The sequence below is a fragment of the Pleurodeles waltl genome, unplaced genomic scaffold, assembly GCF_031143425.1.
Source record: "Pleurodeles waltl isolate 20211129_DDA unplaced genomic scaffold, aPleWal1.hap1.20221129 scaffold_39, whole genome shotgun sequence".
In the NCBI taxonomy this organism is placed as follows: domain Eukaryota; kingdom Metazoa; phylum Chordata; class Amphibia; order Caudata; family Salamandridae; genus Pleurodeles; species Pleurodeles waltl.
The window spans coordinates 621,555-628,217 of record NW_027150097.1 but is presented as its reverse complement, the minus strand read 5'-3'; positions in this window follow the sequence as shown (position 1 = coordinate 628,217).

The window sequence follows — 6,663 nt, the reverse complement described above, 5'->3', positions numbered from 1 at the left end:
CCAGCAACGCCTATAGAATAATGTATAGATGCCCCCAAACCGCAGAAACCACGAGGGGAATGAAAAGAGGAAGAGACGGGTTATGTCAGAGATACAAATGGTTTCCTGCTCAAGACCTGCAATAAATTAAAACAAAAGTATTATTACAAACATTCCAGGTCCTACCTATATTGGAACTCAGATTGCTGGATTCAGAGTCCAGAGTGCTAATCATTACACGATGGAACCAACGTCCACGATCCTCAACCCTAGGAGTCCTGAAGCAATGTCAGTCACCACCTACTGTCTATCGCTTGAATTCGTTCACACTGTAAATCAAACATGACAAATCCAACAGCACAACTAAAATGTGTATTTCACAAGTAATAACATAAAAACAGAAATATACTTTTGCTGATGCAGAAACAAAGAAAACGTCTCGTCTGATGCTTCAAAATCTCCATTTAGCATGGCCCCTTAACTAACCACCAAGAGTCTTTGCACGGCTGGGAACCTTTGTAAAAGAGTCAGTGGGTCACTGTGAATGCAGCAGATCTTCACCCCTGTATTTCTTACAAAGAAGCAGAGTTTTATTCCAGGTACAGGAGGCATCTCTGGTGTCTGATACTACCGGTAGTGTTCAGCCTACCCTCTCTGAGAGAGCAGCAGTGAGGGTACAAAGCACACTGGTTGCAAAATGTGGACACTGCAAACAACAGCTGCAATATCACAGATGATATAAAACACATAAAGTACTCAAGTCTTATACTAGATACAACACAGCAGGGAAATCATGTCATAAAACAAATGATGAACCCACAGTATGGAAGGGGCAGGTAATAAAATGCGAATTTCCCATGGTGGGACCACAGTCAATTGCTGCCTTCTTCTCTGTGCCCCGGTCTCTTTATATAATCTGTACTTTTTGTTGTGCAATAAAAGAAAAACAAGGAATAACCCTTCATAGTATTAATGTACAGGTCAAGGGCTGGGGAGAGAGGGCAGTAGATCTGGGGGTCGGTGTAAACCTCTGACGGCATTAGATGGAAGCAGAAGACAAAGCAAGTGACATGTATTAAGACTTTAGGTTCATTTAGGTTTATAGAAAAAAACTGAGAAAGATTAAAATGTCTGAGTAGTGAAAAAAAAAAAAAAGGATTTCCCATACCGGGAGTCGAACCCAGGCCGCCTGCGTGAAAACCAGGAATCCTAAATGCTAGACCATATGGGAACTGTGAACTTTTTATACAGCTTAGTGTATGTGAGGTGTCTCCCAAGGTCACAGTGCATTCCGTACACTGAGAGTTATATTCTTCTTCTCAGTAGTACACAATCAATTGGGGTAACAGACACCTCACTTCTGACAAAAGAGAAGGAATGACCAGAAGTCATCATTTCTGCCACAACCTGTCAGGTCTCATTATTTACAACCTTAGAGCTTCTACACATACACAGAGCCCAGGACACGGAGGACAGCAGCAGTCCCTGCATTCACTATTACTAACCCCTCCCCTTGAGCCAGACAAAGCCACGCCCCTCCCGTAGGACACTCCTGGGTTTCCTCACCAGACTGATGGCCCCACAGACCCCTCTCCAGTTATCTTCCAGCTGCTTCCTTGACAACACTCCCCTGCACCTGTCACAGGCTCCAGGCTGCCCTCCTGGGGCTCGAGTTATACTCCTTCTCTATCTACTAACAGCACCGACTCCAGTCCTGACACTGGAATGGTTCACATAGAGAAGAAACAGCTCAGAAGTAGTCTGGGTTGTTCCCAGGTACCTGCATCTTCACAGAGTGACTTCCAGGGGGCAGCACAGCCAAAGCACTCACAGCCCACAAGGCTACAAATCATCAATTGGATGTCAGCAGCCTTGTCAGAGGCGCAGAGACTAGTAATTCCACAATATTTTGGGACAGCAGAGGAAGAAGCAAGTGCTGAGCTGAAGTGGTCACTGCTGCTTTGTCACAACACCAGACATATGTTCTTAAAAGCATGTAAGCGCACATTCTTAGGCATTCTCGGTCGTCTTCTCCCTTTCTGACATTTTACCAATTGTATACACCCGAATGGAGAAAAGTTAAAATATAAGGTACTAGGAATATGCGCCAAAGGTAGGCAAATTAAACATTTCAAGTACAAATATTACCATATTTATTGATGTAAAATGTAAACAAGTTAGACTGAAAATATGTGTGTGTGTTTACAAAGGATGTCTAAAGTGTATGCTGTGAGGTCAGGTTGCAGTTCACTACTTGCACTTGTGCCTTTCACAAGTGTGAGTACCCAGTTACACTAATGTCTGCTCTGACTTGTTATTCTGAGAGTCATGTGCTAAAGGGGGGCTTCCACCCTAGTTTGAGGGACCAGAGTACGAATGCCACAGGGCACAGGAAGTACACAGTCCTCATTGATACAACTGTGGCCCAGTACCTTCTGACTGCCCTTTGACCCCACAGACTGGCACATATATGTCATCAGACTATAGCACCGTGGTACATATGCACACATGTGCATGTACACGTCAGCCAGTTTTTTATTCATTTATGTGCTAATACTGTTCAGCATCAGGATGTGATGTCGAAGGAGACTGGTGGAGAGCGCCGAAGTCTCTGGTATTTCAAGACAAAACTAGAGACCTTTTCACACTCATATACTGCTCCAGGCAGATCTTCCACTGCAAATGCAAGTTATATGAGTCCAGCTGAAAACTGTTTATTTTTGGGTACTTGCTTTAGTCAAAGGTTACCATTTGCAACTCACAAAAAAAAAGCAAAGGGCAATTTCATACATTAACACTTTGGTAAAGTCGTTCTTTCACACCGTACATTTCCGTAAGCTTCTCTCTCCTTGTAAGTTATCCAGTGTGAAGGCCAAGTGGAGTCAGGTCCACACTGTGCATCTTACAGTTGTGTAGCCAGAGTAGAGAGGTGTCCACACAGACACAGGACGTAGACAACACCTGTGTGTAGCATCAAGTGTCCCCAGCAACGCCTATAGAATAATGTATAGATGCCCCCAAACCGCAGAAACCACGAGGGGAATGAAAAGAGGAAGAGACGGGTTATGTCAGAGATACAAATGGTTTCCTGCTCAAGACCTGCAATAAATTAAAACAAAAGTATTATTACAAACATTCCAGGTCCTACCTATATTGGAACTCAGATTGCTGGATTCAGAGTCCAGAGTGCTAATCATTACACGATGGAACCAACGTCCACGATCCTCAACCCTAGGAGTCCTGAAGCAATGTCAGTCACCACCTACTGTCTATCGCTTGAATTCGTTCACACTGTAAATCAAACATGACAAATCCAACAGCACAACTAAAATGTGTATTTCACAAGTAATAACATAAAAACAGAAATATACTTTTGCTGATGCAGAAACAAAGAAAACGTCTCGTCTGATGCTTCAAAATCTCCATTTAGCATGGCCCCTTAACTAACCACCAAGAGTCTTTGCACGGCTGGGAACCTTTGTAAAAGAGTCAGTGGGTCACTGTGAATGCAGCAGATCTTCACCCCTGTATTTCTTACAAAGAAGCAGAGTTTTATTCCAGGTACAGGAGGCATCTCTGGTGTCTGATACTACCGGTAGTGTTCAGCCTACCCTCTCTGAGAGAGCAGCAGTGTGGGTACAAAGCACACTGGTTGCAAAATGTGGACACTGCAAACAACAGCTGCAATATCACAGATGATATAAAACACATAAAGTACTCAAGTCTTATACTAGATACAACACAGCAGGGAAATCATGTCATAAAACAAATGATGAACCCACAGTATGGAAGGGGCAGGTAATAAAATGCGAATTTCCCATGGTGGGACCACAGTCAATTGCTGCCTTCTTCTCTGTGCCCCGGTCTCTTTATATAATCTGTACTTTTTGTTGTGCAATAAAAGAAAAACAAGGAATAACCCTTCATAGTATTAATGTACAGGTCAAGGGCTGGGGAGAGAGGGCAGTAGATCTGGGGGTCGGTGTAAACCTCTGACGGCATTAGATGGAAGCAGAAGACAAAGCAAGTGACATGTATTAAGACTTTAGGTTCATTTAGGTTTATAGAAAAAAACTGAGAAAGATTAAAATGTCTGAGTAGTGAAAAAAAAAAAAAAGGATTTCCCATACCAGGAGTCGAACCCAGGCCGCCTGCGTGAAAACCAGGAATCCTAAATGCTAGACCATATGGGAACTGTGAACTTTTTATACAGCTTAGTGTATGTGAGGTGTCTCCCAAGGTCACAGTGCATTCCGTACACTGAGAGTTATATTCTTCTTCTCAGTAGTACACAATCAATTGGGGTAACAGACACCTCACTTCTGACAAAAGAGAAGGAATGACCAGAAGTCATCATTTCTGCCACAACCTGTCAGGTCTCATTATTTACAACCTTAGAGCTTCTACACATACACAGAGCCCAGGACACGGAGGACAGCAGCAGTCCCTGCATTCACTATTACTAACCCCTCCCCTTGAGCCAGACAAAGCCACGCCCCTCCCGTAGGACACTCCTGGGTTTCCTCACCAGACTGATGGCCCCACAGACCCCTCTCCAGTTATCTTCCAGCTGCTTCCTTGACAACACTCCCCTGCACCTGTCACAGGCTCCAGGCTGCCCTCCTGGGGCTCGAGTTATACTCCTTCTCTATCTACTAACAGCACCGACTCCAGTCCTGACACTGGAATGGTTCACATAGAGAAGAAACAGCTCAGAAGTAGTCTGGGTTGTTCCCAGGTACCTGCATCTTCACAGAGTGACTTCCAGGGGGCAGCACAGCCAAAGCACTCACAGCCCACAAGGCTACAAATCATCAATTGGATGTCAGCAGCCTTGTCAGAGGCGCAGAGACTAGTAATTCCACAATATTTTGGGACAGCAGAGGAAGAAGCAAGTGCTGAGCTGAAGTGGTCACTGCTGCTTTGTCACAACACCAGACATATGTTCTTAAAAGCATGTAAGCGCACATTCTTAGGCATTCTCGGTCGTCTTCTCCCTTTCTGACATTTTACCAATTGTATACACCCGAATGGAGAAAAGTTAAAATATAAGGTACTAGGAATATGCGCCAAAGGTAGGCAAATTAAACATTTCAAGTACAAATATTACCATATTTATTGATGTAAAATGTAAACAAGTTAGACTGAAAATATGTGTGTGTGTTTACAAAGGATGTCTAAAGTGTATGCTGTGAGGTCAGGTTGCAGTTCACTACTTGCACTTGTGCCTTTCACAAGTGTGAGTACCCAGTTACACTAATGTCTGCTCTGACTTGTTATTCTGAGAGTCATGTGCTAAAGGGGGGCTTCCACCCTAGTTTGAGGGACCAGAGTACGAATGCCACAGGGCACAGGAAGTACACAGTCCTCATTGATACAACTGTGGCCCAGTACCTTCTGACTGCCCTTTGACCCCACAGACTGGCACATATATGTCATCAGACTATAGCACCGTGGTACATATGCACACATGTGCATGTACACGTCAGCCAGTTTTTTATTCATTTATGTGCTAATACTGTTCAGCATCAGGATGTGATGTCGAAGGAGACTGGTGGAGAGCGCCGAAGTCTCTGGTATTTCAAGACAAAACTAGAGACCTTTTCACACTCATATACTGCTCCAGGCAGATCTTCCACTGCAAATGCAAGTTATATGAGTCCAGCTGAAAACTGTTTATTTTTGGGTACTTGCTTTAGTCAAAGGTTACCATTTGCAACTCACAAAAAAAAAGCAAAGGGCAATTTCATACATTAACACTTTGGTAAAGTCGTTCTTTCACACCGTACATTTCCGTAAGCTTCTCTCTCCTTGTAAGTTATCCAGTGTGAAGGCCAAGTGGAGTCAGGTCCACACTGTGCATCTTACAGTTGTGTAGCCAGAGTAGAGAGGTGTCCACACAGACACAGGACGTAGACAACACCTGTGTGTAGCATCAAGTGTCCCCAGCAACGCCTATAGAATAATGTATAGATGCCCCCAAACCGCAGAAACCACGAGGGGAATGAAAAGAGGAAGAGACGGGTTATGTCAGAGATACAAATGGTTTCCTGCTCAAGACCTGCAATAAATTAAAACAAAAGTATTATTACAAACATTCCAGGTCCTACCTATATTGGAACTCAGATTGCTGGATTCAGAGTCCAGAGTGCTAATCATTACACGATGGAACCAACGTCCACGATCCTCAACCCTAGGAGTCCTGAAGCAATGTCAGTCACCACCTACTGTCTATCGCTTGAATTCGTTCACACTGTAAATCAAACATGACAAATCCAACAGCACAACTAAAATGTGTATTTCACAAGTAATAACATAAAAACAGAAATATACTTTTGCTGATGCAGAAACAAAGAAAACGTCTCGTCTGATGCTTCAAAATCTCCATTTAGCATGGCCCCTTAACTAACCACCAAGAGTCTTTGCACGGCTGGGAACCTTTGTAAAAGAGTCAGTGGGTCACTGTGAATGCAGCAGATCTTCACCCCTGTATTTCTTACAAAGAAGCAGAGTTTTATTCCAGGTACAGGAGGCATCTCTGGTGTCTGATACTACCGGTAGTGTTCAGCCTACCCTCTCTGAGAGAGCAGCAGTGTGGGTACAAAGCACACTGGTTGCAAAATGTGGACACTGCAAACAACAGCTGCAATATCACAGATGATATAAAACACATAAAGTACTCAA